Here is a 22,776-nt window from a genome sequence, read left to right as displayed (position 1 = left end):
CGTGTCGTGCCGGTGTCAGACATCAACGAATGTTTAGTTTTAGGAAGGATTATTTGCATAGAATTACTGTTAATGAACAAAGCTCAGTGACACTTGTGAATGTGTTTGCTAAACTTGAATTAGATGAACAATGTAAATAAATAATCGCATCTCGATGGATTCGGAATGCAAGTCTACATAGCGAGTAAATATTACTTAGTGATATGATATTTTATATTATCGTCTAAGTATTTAATAAAACAGAGTAAATATTTTACTAAAGAGTATTATTGGAAATTCCCGGTCAGTAGGTCATGATTATGGTGTGAAAGAAGTCGACTCGACTTAGTGTTGTTTATGATATTTATGAGGGTGCGGGACAGGTAGCGCAGGCCCGTCACACACCCGCCGCACGACGCACGCCGTCACACAAAAAATCACAAAGAATTGATAAACTACACACTGATCCCATCTCGTAGTTATTAAACACATCGCACACATTTTTTACATTTCGTGAATAATGCCTTTATATGTGTTGTTCTGTTACCATATGAACTACAGTCAGTGTGATCGCATGGCGGTCCATATTTATTTGTTACAAAGTTACGAGAATTAAAGTGAGTGACACTTACTGTTACATCGCCACTTCTTGTTTTATTGTTGTCCAAGTGTTGTCGTTTTGAATAATATTCATCTCTATATAAATATTTTTAAATAGGCTTTCTCGCGTTTATGTATCAAAATATTTTACAAGAAATCTTGTTTTGAGTTTCTTGACATTAATGTTTATTTGAAGAAAATATTGGACGCCAAATATGCTACTTGACAACAAAATGCTTATTAGAAAATGAATTTGTCTGTTATTAGTCTTAATCTTCAACAAGTTATGTTGTTTACCTGTTCTTTTTTTATTTGTGACAAAAATATTCAGTTGTTTTTGATAAACTTGCACACATACAACATATTTATAACTAATGGTGATACCAACGATCGATATAATTCCTCAGGACATTATATAAATACCTACATTACAACTGTAACATGTTGTTTGTACCAAACTGAAGTGTTTGCTTTTAGAAGTATAGGAGTATTTTATTTTAACCCAAATCTTAAAGTTAACAGATATAAATGACAGTGTTGGACAAGTTATTTCTCAAACTGGTATATCTGCTTTGTAACAACCAAACTTTGTAGAGCAATTAAAACTGAAATAGTTTCTGTGGCCGAAAGCAAATAAAAAAATCGGTTTAGCAAGTGTGTTTGATAGCTTTCTCCTGTCAATAGCGACAGTCACACAAAAAATAAGGAGTGGATGTTAGCGGCACGGACACCACGGCCATCGGCGCAAAAACATTACGTGTGTGTACACATAGCGAGCACAGTCTGTGTGCTGTGTGCGCTGTGTGTGCTGTGTGTGCTGTGTGTGCTGTGTGTGCATCCAGTGGCCGGTGTCGCGCCACACTCGCCATCCACAGCAGACCAAATGACATTCCGTCTGTCTAATGAAGCGTAGTAGCCGCAGTGAAACCTTCTCACCTGAAAAAATATTACTTCGAATACCAACACAAACAATTGTTTCAGGAAACATCATCCATTCTCTATTGACATTCAGTTTTTATGCGACTTTGAGCAAATTATTCTCTCCGAGTTACATATTCAGGAAAACGGTTCTGACGAGAATCCTATAATCATAATTTATTAATATACAATTATGTAAACTGCTACTATTAATACTTATTAGTTAAATAAATGAAATAAGTGGACGCCATATATTCTATTTTACTAATTAATCTAATTATGTAACAGATACTCTTGACACATGTATATAGGAGATGCCAAACACAATAGGTATTTACTCAATAATTAACTTGTTTGATATTATTTATCTTTCTGTCGGTGGTCTAGCCAGTTTGACGCACACACACGCACGGCACACAGTGACAGTTTTTGTTTTATTTTCCGAATTAAAACGACAATCGCTCGTTTGTTTCCGCCTGTTAACCACAAACTTTTTTGCACATTGTCGAATAAGAATTTTAGACAAAAAGTATGTATACGTAACCATTGTCGAAAATTATTAAGAATAGCTCGGCACTAGCCGACGGCGCTGCGCGGCGGCCGCGGAGCGTCGCGCGCGGAATGTATAGAGCTCATTGGTTTACTGCTACAGGCACAATTAATGCTCTTATTACTTGCTTAAATATACACTAATCCTGTAAGGCCAACAATAATCTTTTCTTTGAGGGTTTAGTTTCGATATAGACAGCGTTGTCAACATTGTAAGTGCGTTTTAAAATGGGTTTTAAGACTGAATGTCGAAAATAGTTTGTTTTGTAAATTACTTAAATATAAACGCACTGACAATGTTTTTTTTAACTACCAAAACTTTATAATTGTCTAATATTTGCCAATAAGGTATTTACAGTACGATGGAAAATGTTCCTCTAAGTAGTATCCGGCCTCAAGGCTCGAGGCATGTTACTGCGACATACATAGACAGCATTGAGCGTGGTTCGGCCTTCGCTCATAATCCTACACGAGCGGCACTAATGCTGCGACTGAAACACTCGCCTAGCGTCCACCTCCTACATTAACCCACTTGGAGCTGTTCACTTGTCTGTCGCCCGCGACGGTACATTAACACCAGAATGCTATTGCCTGCTAAATACTGCACGTACTTATTTCTATGTTCCATCGACGCGACGTTTCAAAATGTGCTTGTGTAACAGCAATCCTCTTTGTAACATGTCAGTGTTTCCCCGAGACACCTACTTTCCATTTTAAATAATTTACGTAGATATTTTAACTAACTGCACAACGTAAACACTTAATGTCACTTTTACATGGAATGTCAAGCTTCTGCTTTACCTTTGGTAGATATTTTTTGTGATAAATAAAAATATAGAGATCCGAATGATGAAGCACACTTTTGTTGTGGAAACATTAGTTTGTGAATAATGACGTCGCTGACTCGCTGAACAGTGACTACATAGGTGTTGATAGAATTATATAATTTAACTTATACAGTTTGCGCCTATTCAAATAGTATTCAATAAAACGCCAGTCTATTTTGGTGGTATTGACCCTTTCCGGGACCCCAATTGTATTTTTAAACCACGAGATTCGCATGTCTCCGTGTACTAGTTACTCAAGAGGGGAAGAAGTCATTGTTATTGTTCAGCGCCAGGTTGTTACTGAACACGAAGACGCGGGTATCAGTGGCCGGTGGCATCCTGCAGAATGCAGGATAAGTTGGCATTATGTTGATGTTACCGCGAATCTAAAACAAAGGACGGGTAAATACAACACGTATAAGGTGGCTATTAATATGTGAGTTCACATCTGTATTTCAATTGTGTCAGAATGTCTGGCGACAAAAACGGTGCGGCGACAGTGTCGCGCAAACGAGCGCTCGTACCAACTTACCTGTCAGTTTTTCTGCGTTTTGTCGTAAAATATGTATTTAAAAAACGGCGGGTCCGTGGCAGGTGCGGCGGCGGCGAGGCCACCTTTATCAGCGGCCATGTTCTACTCAATTTATAGTCTCCTCGGTTTTGGTAGCGCCGCGAGCGGTCCCGCGCGCCGCCACTATCTCGCCCTTCGGGTATTTTTTCCGCGTAGTGTAGGCGCAACGCGACCGACGGTCGACGTGTCGCGGCGCGCCACCGTCCGCTGTGTGCCTCACACCCGACGTCTAATTAGTGTATACAACGCGTGACACTCGCACCAATAACATACAGATTATCTTAATATGGAGTTTAACAAAGCACCCGACCTGTAGCCACAGCGTCTCGTAGCACGGCACGTATGATTTTATGAGATCCCCTTTTTACTTATTACTTTAATAAAAAACAATGTGTTACATATACAAAGTAAATCCACTGTTGTTTTTAGATATAGAAGACGCCAGACAAATATTTTCAATTACTGCAGCAATTTATTTAACATTTTCTGAAAAGTTGAAAAACGTAATGTAACTTTATATGCGTGCGTAATATGTTATGCAGAATTTAAATATTAAATGATCTCAAATTATTAATTTTCTCCTTCACGGTGCATGCTCAACGCTAGGGCAAACTATGTAGTTTCCTATAAAGTAGCGATCTATTGTAATGTAAAATATAACTTGAAGTGAGTCTAGAGACGAAGGACTGCTAGTCACTCGTTAATAGTGAGGATTCGGGAACTCGGTAAATAAGCCTACACCTTCTGAATATTGTTCAAAACAGGCGCTCCAATAGAGGACTACTGAAATTACAAAACTATATTCGTTAAAATGCCTTGTTTTGTTTTCTACACCAGACATACAAACTTCTTTCTTAAATTTAACTTTTCTTATATCAATGAATAACGCAATTTTATTGTAACACTATTTACAAATAGCCTAGGATATCATATATTATACATCAAATAACCCCATAAAGGCTGTAGGTTGATGAACATAAGACCTAGACATAGATACGGTGATATAATACCTAAATCTATACAAAATACATTGATTTACTGATTAGAAACACGAGAGGATTGTTAGAAATTAGCAGAATAAATGGAGCAGGCTACAAGTCAGGCTCCTTGTCAATTGTCCGACGGTTGGACACAAGTTTACACTAACCGTGAGTTTATGTTTGTGAACAGTCCAATTATTTATAATAATCGGAGATGATTTACTGCTGTTTGATTGACTGCATTATGTTTACGTTGAGCAACTAATTAATGTATACTCTAGGTATCTATATCATTATGCTAAATATCAGCCAATTCACATCATTCACGAAATCACAACGCATTTATAAAATTATGTTTTGTTACAAACTACATCTTTTTATATTAATGATAATATGATTACCGATATTATACAAACATGTATGTATGTATGTATAATATGATTACGGAGTATTTAGTCTCTCTCTAATTTATTTCCCGGGTTCGGATTATTAGTTAAAAGTGGTGAAGTAGTGGACTTGTTTCTATAACAAGTTACAAAAGGACTTATATCCAAAATTACCCCTTTAATAACAACAAGCGCGATGATTATGCTAATCTTATGTTTTTGTTGTATTGTGTTATGATATGGATATACTTTTGTTGGAATACTTGATGCTGTCACAACTACCTGATCCTCCATCTAGTTTATTACAATATTATAGTCAATTGAAGTGGTGCAGAGATTAGCGAGCAATGTGAACACTTTAGTAATCATATTGAGTTATCAATCTATACTTATAATATTATAAAGCTGAAGTGTTTGTTTGATTGTTTGTTTGTTTGAACGCGCTAATCTCAAGAAATTCCGGTGCGATTTGAATAAATCCAGATAAGAACATGTTTGTATTATAAGTAATGATGTGACTTGGTGCCAAGCAACAAGTGCGTATGATTTCCGTGCGCGTTGTGTATACTGTACACTGTGTAGTGCCCGCATGCGCAGTGCGGTGCTGCCACAGGGTATCTGGCCACTGATAACAATATTGTCAGCCTACACGTACTCAGTACTGAAACCTTCAGCCACCCAGCTGCTACTGACTGACTTACAAAATTACTTTACCGATCTTGATTATTTTGTTTATGTAATATATCTTTAGCTACATAGCTTACAACTTATATAAAGCACCGCAAATTAACACACAATTAAATATTTGTTAATAAAGCGTAAAATGTCTGCAGAATGAATCTTGTTGATATTTCGCTAACTTTATCAGTTGCATACATTCATTTCATTAATTATAACCTGATGGGTATTGTAATGGATCCTATAATGAATATGATTAGAATGTGTGAAAGAGAATTGAGAGCATTGTGTAATTGTGAGCCGGCGGTGATTGTGTCGGTCAAGTGCAGCGCGCGGTCAATTGGCCGGCAATTAGCGGGCAGCTGACACCCGCCGCTGACCCGCGGCCACTGGGACACTCCAACACCACACAGAGATGCCTTGTCATTCAATAAATGATAAGATAATAGTCATTTGAGAGAGTCAGGTATCGCTAGTCTTGTATGCAAATACTAGTACTGGCAGCACTTGCCAAAATACTGGTAGTATCTTGTAATTGGTGGAAAATAGAAAAAAATATTAGAGCCATACTTCGCTTGTAATTCTTCCCTTCTCTAATTATTTAAATCCATTGAAGTTACTGACAATTACTACTTTGCTGGTCGTTTTTGTTACAAATGACATTAAAATAGAAGAGAAAACCAGTAAAATCGATTAGTAATTGACGATTGGCAACAAGTAAGCAGGTAAATAGAAAACATTTCAGTTGTTGAATACTGAGTTGGCTGCTAATGCCATAAGTCAGCCAGCCGATATTGCTACCTCCTTGCACTTCTTGTCTTGCATTGTTACTATGTAAGATAATTTGCAGGACACCATTTTTATTGCTAGTGCTATCATTCATATCTTAATGTCTATTTCACTGATAGTATATTGGCATAGTTAGTGACTAACGCTTGTTGTGTTACGTCCTATCTATTGTCTTTCGTTTTCCATATGAATTATAAGTGAAGTATGAATGTTATGAAGTGAGCTGCAACTTGTATCTTCCAAGTTACCTGTGACAGTAGACACTGGAGTAGTCAGTAACTCCTCGAATACCTTTACGTTCGTTAGCACTTATTTGATGATATACCTATAGGATGAAATAGGCCTAAAACTAGCGCGTGGCAGATATTTTGCTACATATGTACCTTTGAAACTAAGTATGATATTAACTTTAGCATACAATTAATACTCATAACTCCTAAAAATGACATTGTTACTACTGTAACTGAAATTAGCGTAGTATCATTAACTATGTGCATACATGTCTGTATTGTATTACTTTTATGCAATATCGTTATACAGTATATATGAGTAGGTATAATAGCTTGAATATATTAATATTATCTCCGACTTTTGTTCCGTAAACATACCACAATTGTGTGTGTGTGTGTGTGTGTGTGCACGTCTTATTTGTCACTGTATGATCAACACAAATAGGTCGAAGAGTCAAACCAAAATATGATAAAAAAATTTACTCCCTGTGTTGTGTAAAAGATGACAAAGTAAATAACTAATTCAGTTCAATTCAACAAAGATATGATAGGGATCACAAAACTATAAGTTTACATTTATAAACTTCACGAAAATATTTTTTCTTTTTTGACAATTACGGTTTAGAGATAAATATCTGGAACCGAATTGAATAAAAGTGTGATTGGGTTTACAATGTCAGGTATGGCTGTTGATAGTACTATACCTACCTGACAATTAAACAATGAGCAGTACAGCGTGCACGACGCAGCACCGTGACGGCGGCGTGACGGCGGCGCGGCGTGGCGGCGGCGACACGCGATCGTCATTATGTTGCCTACAACTTATTTGTATTAGGTGAGTAATTACGAGACAGTACTCCCCAGACACGCCGCTACTGTGGGAACCATTGTTGCTGGAGGACACTCGCTGCCAAACGAGTTCCATCACTAACTTGTTTACTCCAACTGAGCACTGACGCAGCACCCGCAGTACCCGCAGTACCCGCGCTCCCACGGGCTGACCGCACTCTACTATACTAGATGTTATTTGTGGGTACATTACATATACCTATGTCCTTTCGTTTCATACCATCTTTCGAAACCATGAAGATGTTGCCTTTACTTTTACTAAGTGGTAACTATTGAGATCTCCACTTCTGGCACTGGCCGTCCGTATCTAATTACGCTTTATTATTCTGCCACAATCTGAAAAAGACATAAAAATGACTGACCATTAAACAGTCCAGAAACACACGAGTATCGGAGATAATAATTAAACACTATAAACCATAAAATAATCGTCACGAACTAGCGCTTCGTGTATTACCTATTTACTTGTACCCATAAACAACGAATTTATTCTCCATTTACAGAAAAACCAATATAAATGAAGAATAAAATAATTGGCGTGATCATCATGAAATGTAATAACAGTTGGTGCAGTTATTTACCTACATAGGAATTTGAAGTCAGTTATAAATATGTGTATTTCAGTAATTGACTTAACAAGTCAAAAAATGTCCAATGGTAGTAGATAAGTAATTGTTTTCATAGGAAAATATTTCAAAATGTATAATGTTTATAAAAAAGTAAGAAAAACTAAAGGAAACACAATCACAAAATTTCCGTAGAGCCCGCTACGAATGTTGGCGTCACGTGCTACGAGCAGTACTGCGCACACCAACGTCACTAGTTTCCTAAAAATATAAGTTATTTTAAAACTAGGAGATTTAACATATATTTTATTGTATAAACTACTGAGTGAATCAAGCTTGATATAACAATAATCTGATTTTGTTAAGATATAAATGCAAAATGACTAATAGAATTTTAATACTTGGCGTAGCACCCAAATATTTTGATACAAGAGGAAAATTTCACGGCCACGTGTTGGACAATACATTTATTAATACCAGGCTATCCTATAGAAGAAAAATATAAGCACATGTATAAGATTCCGTAGAAGAAAATAATAAATTTCGTTAGATAAGTAATTGATGGCAAAACGTTGTTTTATAGTGTTTTGTTACTATTCGTCGAGTCATGGTAAATGATCGCAGTGACTATTGTAATGGCGTGTTTAGGTGGTGGTCACCATCGGCAGCCACCAGCATCCTTGACCGCGTGTCGCCGCCTGGCCATCAATAACGCTTACGATCCGTCCGCGGTTACGTCCACATTAGTTGGTATCGCGCGAGCCTTCTTCTCCTTCGACCATTTCACTCAGTTCTGATAAGTAATAGCGTGTGATGTACGTTGTTACTACTTTCATAGAATAGCTGCCATGATGTAGGGCTATTAGTTGCTACTCGAGTTTCTATTGTTTATTTAGCATGATAAGTATTGATGAAGAATGCTGTAACGACTGTGTTTGTGATGTCTCTTGTTATTTTATAACATCAAGTTAAATCTATAATTATTAGTCATGTAACTTATTAGGAAATTCTAAGCACAGTTTCACATTATCATAATATCACAGGCATACGACCTCTTTATCGAAATACTGTTTTCGATGGTCGTGAAGTAACTCGGTTGATACCATCATTGGTTGAGTAAACAACTTTTATTTAGTTCGTAATTTTATCTGAAAATAATTTCTCAGCAAGTAAGATATTTGCAGCATCTCCAATTCTCTATTAAACTATGAATCCTAAATACTTAAGTCGTAGACACGTTGAGTATTTGTAGCTGTGTGATATTTATCAGAAACTTTAACAGCCTGTCGCTCATATTCTGTAATAACATCAATTTCATTCAAAAATATTGAGAGAGGGTAGAGTTAAAGATATAGAGTTCCTAACGTTTTCAGATTATGACTTTACCGCAATAGGCGAAATTATCGTCGAAAAGACATTGGCTGTGATAATTGAGGTGTAACAGATTGGCCGTGGTGTGCAGTTACTGTGTACAAACAACAAGTTGGGACAAACCCGGCGCGCCGCGGCCGGCGACGTATCATAGCTCGGGAGCCATTACAACAGATGGCCGTGGTTCCCGCGGGCGTCGCTAGATGGAGCCGCCACCCCGCCGCCGCCGCGCGCCCGCCCCCGACCAATCACCGCTGAAATACATATCTCACACAACATCGCTGCCTCCACACACGTACGTCATACACTGAACGTTACACTCACTTGCAGCGAGTTGCAGTTTCTTACAGTGCACTGGACATTCCCAAACTGTTTACACTATATCTGCGGCGACTGCGGGCTCATGTCAATAGTCGGCTGATAGTGACGTCATACCTACTGTGTTTTAAAGCACATATTTTTGAAAATTGAAACAAGACTGTTTGTGTTTATTTATGTACTGAAAAATCTGAAAATTATTCTTAAGAGTTACTCACTTTATAAATAAATAAACAGAGTCATGAATATGCAGCTTCTGTAAATATTAACTCTTACAGATGGGTAATAATTAGATTGTGATTAGAATAGTTTGGTGCGTCATTATAATTATTTTGTATTTATATATTATGTAATGTAATCGTAGTACTTATTATAATCAAAACATTTAGTTCGTACTTCAGCGCGTGTTCAGTTTTGGTATATTATGATTATACTTCACTATACGAGTAAGAATATAGATAATATTTATTACACATTTCATCATAATGAGTCTCATAGTACGCTAGTTAGTTTTAGATTATGACACAGACTCCGGTTAAGTCCGTCCCATACTAATACCTATACCTATAAAGACTTGAAACTTTTTCTAAACTTTCCTCTCTTTTAGTGGTATATTTTGGGCTGTATGTCATTGTAAATAAAATGTACATAGATACTGACTGCCCACCTGTAGTGGAGTGTTAAGTAATGTACCAAGAGCTGGTCAATCAGCGGCCGGCAGTACAGCGGCTGGAGGTCGCAGTCACAGTGTCACACACACTACGACACCTAAGTTGGAAATATAAACACTTAAAAAGTTCTATACTACTTTAAATAGACGGAATTAAATTAAATAATAATTTACTCAGCACACGTTTGTCCTAGGAGGGCTAGGAGTATGACGTTATAATACTCGCAGTAGTTACAGTGGCCAGTGCAGTCGGGCTCCCAATTACCGCGAGTTGGTGTTATTGTGATTGATGTGTGGTGGCCGGCAGCCAGCAGCCGCATCCTGCAATTGTCCGTCTAGACGCTGTGTCGCGCTGCACTGCGCACTCCCGCCCTCCTCCGCTGACAGCCTCAGTCACTCCACTCGTTACTCAATCACCAATGCAATGTCTATTCAAACTTCCGACTCCGGGACTCGCTTCTTATTAGATTCTTCAACTTGAGTATTTTATTTAAGCAAGTGATTTGCCTATCCGTCTCATATGATGTTGAATGGACTAAGTACATATAATATAAGTGTCACCTACATGTTTATCTAGTACAATAAAGCAAATTCCATTAGTCCGGCATTCTAAACAAATACAGCACAGCACAGGCCACAAACTACACAATAATGACGATCAAGTATTAGCATAGCGGCTACCGGGCGGCGCGGGCGCCAATTAATATAAACCATTACTTTAATACTACACGAGCTATTACCGGCGAGTGCCGCCGCGGTACAAAATCTGATAGGCAATAACCGATCATACGTCGCTCTCGATTCACTCTCGGTATCGATTGAGTCGGTCGCGGTATGATTAACATAATGACATTGTTAGTGGATGCAAATAAACTAGTTGCGTCGCCCGACTTCCTCGCGCCGCGCCGCCACGGGCCGCGGCCGCAGCACGGGGCGCCTCTTGTAGTAGCTGCTACGTCTGCTGTACCTCACTGACGGTAATTGGATTAGCTGCAGTCGCAAATCGATTGCGATGCATCAAATTGTCCGTAGTCTTATGATATAAATTACCTATATCAACTTGAGTGGTAGCTCTTTACCCGTTCGATTATGTATTGCTATTTGAATGAAATGCATTCAAATTAGCATTTAGTTTTAAATATGTGTGTAATGAATGATGTGGATGCGTGAGGACGGTCACGGCTGGTTGGTGTGCTTGCTGACACCGATGTGGTTGCAGTCGGGTATTAAAGTAATTAATAAATTCAACACTTGTGGTATATCAATCACACACACAATCGATTAATTCCGTGATCAATATTCGCAGTGTAAGTGGTTATCACTCACATTACAGTGATAGATACAGCACTAACTACAGACAAGCGGGCACATTGACTCGAGTGGCTCGGTATTCAATTTCCTCCGCAGTAGAGTTTCACTGTGTAGTAGTTATGTCTGTAAGAAATATTGTGTTCCGAGGTACCGCCGGTCGCAGCTGGTCGAGCTTCCTCTTACACTTCCTTCGACAACAGCTTTCAAACAATTTCCTCGACTCTGAATTACCGTCACTGCGCCGGTACTTTTCTATAAATCATAATAAATTCTATCTCCGTACGTAAATGGAAATGAGATAATGAAATCGTTGAACATAACTTTTCATCTCGTACACCACTTTAAACACATTTTTTCCGCCAGTTAGTCTGCAGCTATGTTACTGTTTGGCTGTAGTTGATTATTCACATGATGTGTAGTTTTGATTACCATCTGTGTAGTCGTTGCAAGGTTTGATTGTCCACCATTGCAGCAGCATGTGGCTGTAGCACTAGTACATAATGTACCTGTGTAGAAATATTGGTGGAAGTAATGCGTGTTGCACACGAACGTTAATTACTTGTCGCCATATCGCGGCGTTACACTGACCGCTACTAATTGCGAGCCGGCGTCTACTGAACCTGGGCCCCTACCTACTAGCACTAGTCGCATGAGGCCCACACTATGTCATTGTAAGAATGAAAACGTCAGGTATACTTGAAAGAGTCATTGTAACATTCCTACGGTTATGTACATAGTTATAATATTTTCCGGAACATTGACGTTCTTATTAGAGTCGACGAGTAGTTATTTGACGTTAAAAACCTATTAGCCATCTTCATATACCACCAAAAGCAGGCAGGTTCAATCCTTATCAGACAAGCAGCCTGCAGTATGGTGCTGTGATGCTGCACCTGCCAGCCTCGCTGTCTCCGTTCTGCTGACGACTTGTTAGTTTGGAATTAGGTAAGTATCTACTAGATAATCTGACCAGTAATAACTTCTACAAGTTGTTCTTGATAACTGATTGTTTACAGAGTAAAAAAGTAAGTAACTAATGTGTTTCGAAGGATAAGTTCGAGTTATGATGGTAGGTGGCGGTAGTGGAAGGTGTGATGTATGGAGGTCAGTCCTCCGCCGCTTTGTTTCATGTTCGTGCCACATTACGGACATAATGCCACCTCCGCCATTACAGCCGCTTCACAGAACTTTGTATTAACTTCTTTGTGTTTTGTGAAACATTATTATGTTGATATTCGACCTACAATCACTTTCCGTATGAAAGGGTTGTTCTTGTTCCTAATTTTATTGTGAACTTTGGCTTTATTTTATTCTGAAATATAATGTAGCAGATATAGTTTACACACAACTTGATTGCGCCGACACTGGCGCTGCTGTACTGCACGCCAGCTAATTAACAACTAGTTACTTTTCGACCATAATTAGGACGTGCGCTGTGTATTCATGACCTGCTCCTCAACAATGCCGTAACGAGTTCCCTGTACACAAATACAAAGGGATGACGATATCAATAACAAAAAGGCATAAAATTGAATAAAGGCATTACATCATTGTGGCGACAGTCGGCAGGTGCGGGGCCGCCTGCGCATGCGCGTGCGATCGCGATAATGCGTAACAGTCATGGCCCTTAAATTTGACGACATGCGACATGTCCTTCGCGCCACACTTTGTTTATAGCCGTTTAGTTACAACCAGGATGTGGTACTTCAGCCGATAACGTTAAACACTGAACATGTCACTGGCTCACGCGGCTAGATAACGCACTGGTACACGACCAGCGCACCGATACAGCGATGTTTCAGTTCCGTGCTACAGTTAGGCTTTCAGTGCGCACTGCAGTGCGTAGTAACATGTCTCTATAGGAAAATATGTGTAAGGCCGTGTGAGACGAATCGTGCGCACATACGTTGTCGTAGAGGAAGAGCTTACTGCGCACTGGACCTTCGGAAGCAGTCGCCAATAATAAGTAATGGAGCCGGAAGTGGAGTGTGATACTTCCTGTCCACGGCGCGACAGTGGCGCCCCCGCGTGGCGGGTGCAGCTTACGCGCCGGTAATTTGTTGCTGTTGACATCTAAATTATTGTTCCGGTCTCGCTCAACGTATGGCCGTGCAGCCTTCCAAGCTGCTTGCAATGCATTACTGCTTACTATCAAATGCAACTGTAAGACATAAATTCTATATTCACTGATGTTCAATTTTTTCACACCGTCTCTATCATTATGAATGTAGTTTTATTGTGCTTACTAATTTATGTTTATGTGTTCTGTCAGTTGCCAGTCTCATGTAATAATGAAGCGAGTTTGTTGCCGTGCACAGGTGTAGTGTAATCCCAAATTCTGGACTTTCGCTGAGAAATTCGTAAAAATCAATTCACTACTACTTAATATTTCTTCGAACCGTGCTCGTTATTTACGTATTAACGGTGTTCTAATATTAATGGAGTTACAATATTAAGGCTGGTGCAATACGGTACTGCAACAAAGTCCACTGGCTGGTAGCAGTAAGGTGCGCGGTCACCTGCGCCCGCGCAGCTGCCAGTGTCAGCGCTGCCAGGGCACTGCTTAACGACGAGGTTATATTAATCACAGTCCTAGTGACTGATAGTCCATGTCTATTTTACAATGATGCACAGGAGCAGCGCAGGGTGTGGACTGGACTAGTGTAAGGCGCAGGGTCGAGGGCGCGGGGTAAGGCTGCTCTACCTGTGACCGGCTTTTACATTTTTCCACCAACTACACCAGCTCACAAGGGCATCATCGTCACACAATCACTGGACCCGATACTGCTGGACATGTAGGTAATGATTTCATATTGTTTACCTTAACATAGTTATTTAAGTAGAGTTACATCTTCGGAAGTCATCAACTGCAGCCACAAACTCAACAAGAATATGTTTCCATAATTTCATTTTAAGCGATACGTCATCTAGAATTTGCTTGAAATTCTTATATTGTGCTTAAACGTTTTAGTGTTGCAAACATTGTCTGTCTACTGACTACTGAAAGCTGAGGTAATCATCGACAAAGCATTATTTCGAACCCAACAATTAGCAAACAATGGGAATCGATTACTTTTCCCAACCATAAAAAATAAAAAATACGAATGAAAACAAAAAGGGCCAGGAACCTATTTGGAGGCATCAGTCGGTCCCGAGTAGAACAAATAAAACATTAGCCGAGTCAAAAGCTAACAAACTATAAACCCTCGGCTCGGATCCATATTAATTTGACATATACCGCTCATCCGAGGTAACAGCAGGTGTTCCTAAATTGTCTATGATAAATCGTGGGTTAAGAACTAGAGTAGCGTAAGGGCAAAAACTCAAAAATTTTTTTTTTTCACCATTCGCTTTTTCAATCCCCATATTTGTATGTGCCGAAAAACTGGAACGATGTAGTGTGTAGATTGCTTAGTACAATAATAACGCATAAAAATTAAACAAGTTTGTTTATTGCTAAAAGGAAGTATTTCTACTTACAATAATCTTGACATTATTTTGTCAATAAAGTTATGAGCACAACGATTGTAACTCGACTTATGAGCGAATAGGACACCGAATTATGATTTTGTAGCCTTAATTTTTTCGTGCCAAATAAACGTAAGGAGCCGTTACTGCTTATGGGTCCTTGTTTTGTACGCTTCTGTAATTTTTCTCCGTGCCAAAAAACGTAAGGGTGGGTTACGCTACTATGGCACTAAATAATTAAAGTAATGCAGTCCGTTATTATGACGTATGTCAACCAGTTTTAGAAAAATATATGTATATATATTTTTTTAATTTAATTTTTTACCATAAATTTACAGTAATCTGTAGCCAATAAATAAAGCTTTATTTTAAGTAAAAACCAGATATACAGATACTATAGATTTTGCCACAAAAGACCTACAAGTTGACGGTAGGTAAATTTGAGTTGTTTTTCGGCTCTCCTGAGAAGTTGTCATTTTGCCCTTACGCTACTCTAGTTCTTAACCCACGAAATACGCGCCATCAATATCGCGGCGACGGCGACGGCCACCCTTTCATGGCCGGAATATAAAACCGTAATTGTGGTCACGCCGTTTATCCGGAACACTTATAGCCGGCCAGGTACACACGAGCTGACTGCCGCTCCACATGTCCACCGAGCCAGCGTACCCTTACTGTATTCACTCGGCGATTATACCAAGGGTGAAATTACTAATTTATATTAATTTTCAAATTTTATTACAACTAAATAAAGTAAATTTTATTTATGGCCTTTTTTGTACTGATGCTTCTATGTGATAGATTTTCAATGATTATATGTATAGATGCGAATTTGATTCGGGATGATTATTAAGGAATTACCTACCTTTAGAGTTTTAAACAGTGATACACCGCACATTGATTCGATACTCAGTCCCTATTCGTTACAAGTTGTATTGGAGCATGTTTCAATATCAGTCCTTAATTGGCTTTAGAAATGTGATGTTGCGGCGAGCGATAGGTGATTGATTGTCACATAACGCTGTGCGTCACCAGTCGTCACCAGTCGTCACGCAGCGGCCGGGACTCAGCACTCGTCCACATGAAGATATCCCGAGATAACACGAGCGATGTCGACTCCAGCGCGGACAGATTGTCTAGCCAGTACTCAACTATTTTTTGAAACGTAAAATTCCATTTGTATCATCAGGTAATCTAACAGCACCGGCGGACCTGTCGTTGTAGGATTGACGAAATTTATAAAAGCTGGCGTAATCACAGCGCGCGGTGTGTCGATAATCGAGGACGTTAGATTTGTTTGCACAATTCGAAACTTGTTTCGCTTGGCCTGGAAATCGAACCCGAGACAAATAGACAAAATATTGATACTAGTGACAGATACCATTTGCACTTTTGAAAGCCCTCGGATGCAGTAAATTAAAGTAATTCGTGGAAACATGAGCGCGCAGTTTTGTTTTAGTATCGGCTCAATAAATGCGTCTCGTGTAACTGTTCATGTCAGCGAGATTCTTAATCCGAGGCAATAAAGTGGCAGACTAAATAATTTGGGTGTCGCCTGCGTCGGCGCCGGTGCGAAACGTCGTAAGTAGCCGCGCTAGGTGCGCGCGCGCGACATTTGGAGCCGCGGCCGCGCCGTGCAGACCCATAGATCCCACGCGCCGGCGAGCCCGCGCCAAACTGGTCGATCGACTCTTGCGCAACTCGGAGACTACAGTTGGTTTCCAATTTTATGTTGACCGGTTTCAAAGTTGTCTTAGCCTTCTAATTTCGGCTCGTTTAGATTGGAAAATACGTCGACAAAGATATACCAAATGAAACTCAGGTGAGATCAGGGCCCATGTTTTCACTCACGTATCGCGCTGGTCGCCGCCCGCGCCGCCGTCACCCGCATTCAAATTCCTACCGATCATTGTCTGCTACTGAGCTGCTGGCCACTCATTAATGTAACACCTCCTAACATTCAAAGTTGTTTCTCACTTTCGCACAAACACATCTAGTTATTTCTAGAAATCCTAATTTCGCTGAACTCGTTGAAGCATCATTAGGTTCATCTCCTGTGCTTCGTGCCATAAGACACAACTAAGTTGCATAAAATATGTAAACTTAACATTATTACTTACAATCATTAATCTTTTAATCTCCCAAAGTACTATTAATTCTCACTTTCTAGATCTTGCTCATTGGGATTGTAACAGGAATGAAACATATTGTTAAACATCGTAGGTACCTAATATATGTATACCAAGCGGAGGTCATTACTAGGAATTTCGAAATCGATAATCGTAATGCTGTAAGTGTAACCTACACGATCGATTGCTGGAATTTAAAACATTCAATAATCGTGCTGCAAAGTATTCCACTATTTAAGGGATTTTTTAAGCTCGGTTTTGGTTTTAATTCGTAGAGCTCTCCTCCCGTGGGAGAATGTGACAAGTTGCCGTAGTGTTGATGCAGACATGTATGACTAACATTATAGAGCAATACTCGGTTGTATTGAGGCTGGACGTGATGGCTGTGTTGTGGTCGCCGCATGTCGCGCGGTGTCGCGTGTCGCGGCGCGGCGCGGTGCGGCGCGGCGAGTCCCACGCGTGCCCTGTACAAATACTGTCGGCGGGAGTCCGCGCACAAATCAACGCGATCGGACGTGCGCGCACTGGACCCCCCCTGGCATGAGCACCACCAGGGCTGCCCGATGGTGCGCTGGAACATGCCAATATGCAAGATTTACCTAACACCCAAATTCTTCGGTCATACAGGTTATTTTCATTAAAGTGATTGTCACTGCAGAGCTGCATTTTAGCATTAAATTTTGAAAATGTTGTATGTAGAGTATCTTTGGACATAAGACAAAATATTCTGTTTTCTATTGAATTCCATCACATATTCCCAGATGCGAGTGGCGGTGGTGGCGGGCCAGCCCTGGCGCGGCCCCCCGGCGCGGCGACAGCGGCAACATCTCTCACCTCGGGGCCCCGTAATGAACAATATAAATGTGCTATTTGCCGGCCGGCCGGGCCCCGCCGCGCCGGCCTCGACACCCTCCGCACCACTCCACGCACAGGTATCTATAACGCACTCTCGCGTCATACCTATGGCTAATGCTAGATACTAACCATGATTTACAGTCTTGTATTCGCTACTGAATCTATAAACTCATAATTTAACTCTAGCGCAATAAATAAACGTTTAAGTGCAGGCAATCTGTCGTATCCATCTCAGGATTGCGGATAATAAAACTGTTGACGATTTGTTGAATCCTGGTGGCAGGTATCTCTGAACCGGTCTCATATTCACTATTTTAGATTATAAAAGTAGAGTTTTTAAAAATGATAGGTACACGTAAGACGTATACGTAACATTGTCGTTTTTAGCCACAAAGTGAGTTCAAATTAAATTGGTGGCTCGGATCGGAACTAATAAAATGATATCTGTTAGGAAAAAAGCTTTAAATTTTCGTAACAACTAGATTATTCATTCGATTGCCTATTAAGTAAATTGTCCTTTAAAAGTCGACCCTTTCAAGGGATGTGACAGACTATTATATTATTAGAACCGTTTTTGGTAATGATAGGGTCGGTGTACGCGACCACATCGCCGGGAGGGACTAATCGTGCGCGCACACAAAAACTTTGGGCACTTCATTATAGCTATACGCAGGCATTAAAGGCCCTCTCGAGACGACGACGGCCGTGCAACGCAGACAGTTGATTTTGCATTCCTTTACGGTGACTGGAGCGAACACGGACCACTCTGACAGGGCTGCGGATGATATAGGATAGTAACCAATTAACCGACCAGATTAAAAGGTACATCTAAACAGCAGTGTAACCAGTGGACGGAAACCTGAAAGCGTCAGACAGAGTCGGAGCCGGACCGACAAAGCTCGGAGAACAGCAGAACACAAATCTAAAGATAAACAGACAATAGTAGCGGTAAAAAACGACGACAACCCCGGAGCCGGTGGAATTTGGAAACGAAAATCCCGGATCGCATTTTGCGAATACTCTCGCGTGTTACTGCATTATTATTTAAGTTGGGCCTTTTAAAAAATGGTTGAGATGGTCGGCGGATGTTTTTTTGGAGGCGCGTGCGCAGGGCATAATTGGCGCGCCGGACGCGCAGGAGCGAACGCTTTTTGCGAAACACATCGAGTCATTGGATACTAACGGAACTAAGTCGACAGCTTATATCAAACCTGCGACATCCGTTACTGACTAGTCAAGTTATTTATAACAGAGAGATCTACAGATGAAACAGTAGAGATGAGTAGAGACGACATGATGGAAATGTGCAAAAAATTCAACAAAACTAAGCACGATTTTTTTAAATTTCAATTGAAATCTAATAGACATTTATAATGTCAATGTTTTAAGTAATTAGTTTAGTACTTCAGTACCCAGCTACGACAGAATGTTAGTATGTTTCTTATGTACGAACATGACTACGAACGACATCCTGAGATTCAGGTAAGAAAGGGTGCACGAGACCTTTGGATATAAAATTGGTCGAATGTTGCTCGGAGCGATGGTTGACCGACGAAATGTTTCATTCCTTTTACACCACACAAAAAGTAATTTAGATCATGATGACGGGATCCAATGCGATAACAGGAATCCCGTTGCGTAGCCCGGGGTGCTCGCCTGGCGGGGCTCGCCTGGCGGGGCTCGGCGGAGAGCTCGTCTGCTCACACCGAGCTGTCTGAAGGAGACCTTCCAACACTGGAGATCATATCCTCCATTCTTCCTTTTTGTCAACATGCGACCTCCTCCTCAGTGTGTCGCGCGACTGGCGCTGACCGGCGGTGTCAGGGCGCATCACTCTTGTGTGTCCATCAAACGTCATTCCTCTCGCTAACACAATGGAATAGACTGCAAAAATGGGTACGCGTGTCGCAGCCCCAGCCGACCCAACAATGGATCCAAAAAACAAACAATCAGAATAGAAATCGAAAACAGAACCTCTTGCCGAAGCGACAGAACGGGATTTTGGAAATCCGGTTTTAATTTTTGTTTAGTTTTGTCTGCTGTACCTCGGTGGCGTTATTGTCGACATGTCACTAGTTCGGGCCAAGGTAATACCAATCGAATAAGGGCACAGCTTTAAAACTATTTCACCAATAGTTGTCCAATCAATGTGTGCTTTGTTGATAAACGAATACTCCTCCGGCTAAATGTTTGTACGAATGCATTTTGATTGTGATGTGTTCATGTCATTCGTTTATTGAAATCATTTATTGTTGTGGGAAAAGTCTTTTTGCTTTAATTGGTGATGATAATTTTAAAAAATGTTCGAGATCCCGTCTTTTAAAATTCAGCAGCCGCGATGTCTGGGAAATATAAACTCAAGATTTGATTAAACAAATAACACAATAGCATCAACAGACCGTTGCGATTTAGTACGAATTGTATACAATTTTTTGCTTTTAAAAGTATTTTTGCAGTCCCCGTAGTAGTCGGTACAGTTCGCAGGGTCGGGTCGGAGGGCAGAGGTGACGGTGTCACCCGGCGACTGCTGCCTCAGCACGCGCTCGAACTCGCACCACATTGTACAACAACACATTACTGTTTTCTTTGCATCTGTTTGATGCCTTTTCCTAGCTGTTGCTAGTATGCGCGAAGGTGATGGTTGATCAGTACGATGGGTCCGTTTGTAACGTGAGTTTGCCGTGCGTAGTGTGAGGGAACTGAGGGAACAATGAGGTGCAGAGGTGGAGGTCGGAGCAGTGCTTGCGACAGCGACCCTCGACCCTGATTGTTTGTTGTTTGCGAGCAGTATCGCTGGACACTCCCTCCCACCGCCTCCCTACACTGTTGCCGGCGAACTGTTGACCAGCAGACTCTTGATGTAATTTACTGAAGTTTTATATAGTATATATTATGGTACTACTAGCATGTGTACATGGTGGGCACATTGGACTTGTTGTTGTATCGCTACTTACCTCATAAATTAAGATGAAAGTGATTTTTAACTGACTTCAGAATAGAAGCAGGTTTTTTTTCTAGTTTAAAAGCTGCGTTAATGGTTTTGAACTGAAATACTGTATAATAATCCCAATTATATTTTTATGTTGAGGTTTCAATACCCAACTGCCGTTTAAAAGTTCGTTGTTCGAAGTAAGAAAAAAACAACAAAAAATCAACACTCACGTTACTATAAAAAATAATCATTGTCAAAAGGTGAGAAAATCCGCTAATTAACACGTCGCTAGGTGCCGCCCTCCCGGCCGCGATTGTTCCGACGCCACCCATTGTGGGCCCAGCTTTTATCAAAGTATAATTAGCTTTTGTTCAGGTGTATTATTTTTTGAGTAAAATCCTCGATCGCGCTCCCCATTCACTTGCAAATAGGGAAGCCCGTGTTTACGTGTCGATGAACAGTTATTAGGGAACAGAACACTTTTTGTGAATTTGTCATCCCGTGGAACAATCCAGTCACGTCGGCTAATTGGGAGTCCTGCCTCAGCCCCGGCAACTCGCCCGGCCGCCGGTACTGCCGGTACTGCCTGTGTTGTAGTGTGGGCTAAGGTCTATGCAAATGTTGGCGAACGTGTGAGAGATGTGCGCTAACCGTCCCTTGTGCGCAAGCGCGTGCCGCTTTGTAAACTTTGTATAATTAATGTGTAAGAGTGACGAGATACCTGCTCCACTGCGAGCCGGCGCATGCGCACACAGGTGCATAAGCTTTATTTGTAGTTTTTGCTTCCACTTCCCCTTTGCATAAATTAACATTTTTGCAATTGTATAGTGCAGCGTCTCCAGCCCTGATATTGTCACTGACGAGTGACCGCCTGCCTGCTTTACCATTCATTTATTCTTGATATTGTCTAATTATCTTATGTACGCAATATTTATAAAATACTTCTGGAGAAATATTTGTGTTATCCGTCGACTCATTATTTCACCGAATGTTTATAGTTCAAGTTATTATTTTTATTTGTCGAACTAGTCACAGATCACTGAACACTTTGTTATCTATTGCAATCATCTCAACATCAATTTTGTTTTCTTCCAAAAGCAACACTGAGGCAAACGGTATAAAGTTTAAATTACAACATTTTACAACTATCTTGTGTGTCTTCAATTCCGTATGTTGATGGTGTAATAATGTGACTTGTGTAGAAAGCATAGGATTGTGTTTTGTTTGGCAGGCGGTGCGTAGTGTCACCTGGTCGGCAGGGGTCGGCAGCTGGTCCATTGTGGGGCGCATCACTTGACTCCCGCGAAAGGGATGCTCGCCATGTGAACCGCTAACGGAATCCTGAGAACTCTCGCGCAGACACCGCGCTGCATGCTGCTGCACTATCATATTGTTACGGACAATACGACATCACAATATCCATGTAAATGCATGTCTAATAATTATCCATCTCATGACATCTCAGCAGTAACTACTAAAACTTTAACATAACTGATAATCAATACAGAAATAATATGGTACAACGATGTTAATTATGTATGGTAAGGTATAAAATGTAAATGCAGAATATTAATAACAGTTTGAAGACATCGCTTTTTATTCACTCAAAGTGTCAAATAAATACCTCGAGTTTATCTAGAATCCGGAGTACGTTTCTTAAATTATAGCTGGTTATTACATTTCCAGTTATCGAAAGTTGTGGTTTACTTAAATATATTTTAAAAATTATAAATTAGAAAAAGAGAAGTTAAAAAAATACGAGTATCGATGTAGTAGTGTTGCCGATTTTCTAATATATCA

The 22,776-nt window shown here is 40.3% G+C and overlaps 1 pseudogene; it reads left to right on the top strand.

Annotated features, from left to right (window-relative positions):
* The first annotated feature begins 17,345 nt into the window (after positions 1 to 17,345).
* Positions 17,346 to 22,561, top strand: LOC118282440 (uncharacterized; annotated as a pseudogene).
* Positions 22,562 to 22,776: the final 215 nt, after the last annotated feature.

This window comes from Spodoptera frugiperda, chromosome 20 (genome assembly GCF_023101765.2).
Source record: "Spodoptera frugiperda isolate SF20-4 chromosome 20, AGI-APGP_CSIRO_Sfru_2.0, whole genome shotgun sequence".
Taxonomy (NCBI): Eukaryota; Metazoa; Arthropoda; class Insecta; order Lepidoptera; family Noctuidae; genus Spodoptera; species Spodoptera frugiperda.
This window is presented reverse-complemented; position numbering and strand designations above follow the sequence as displayed.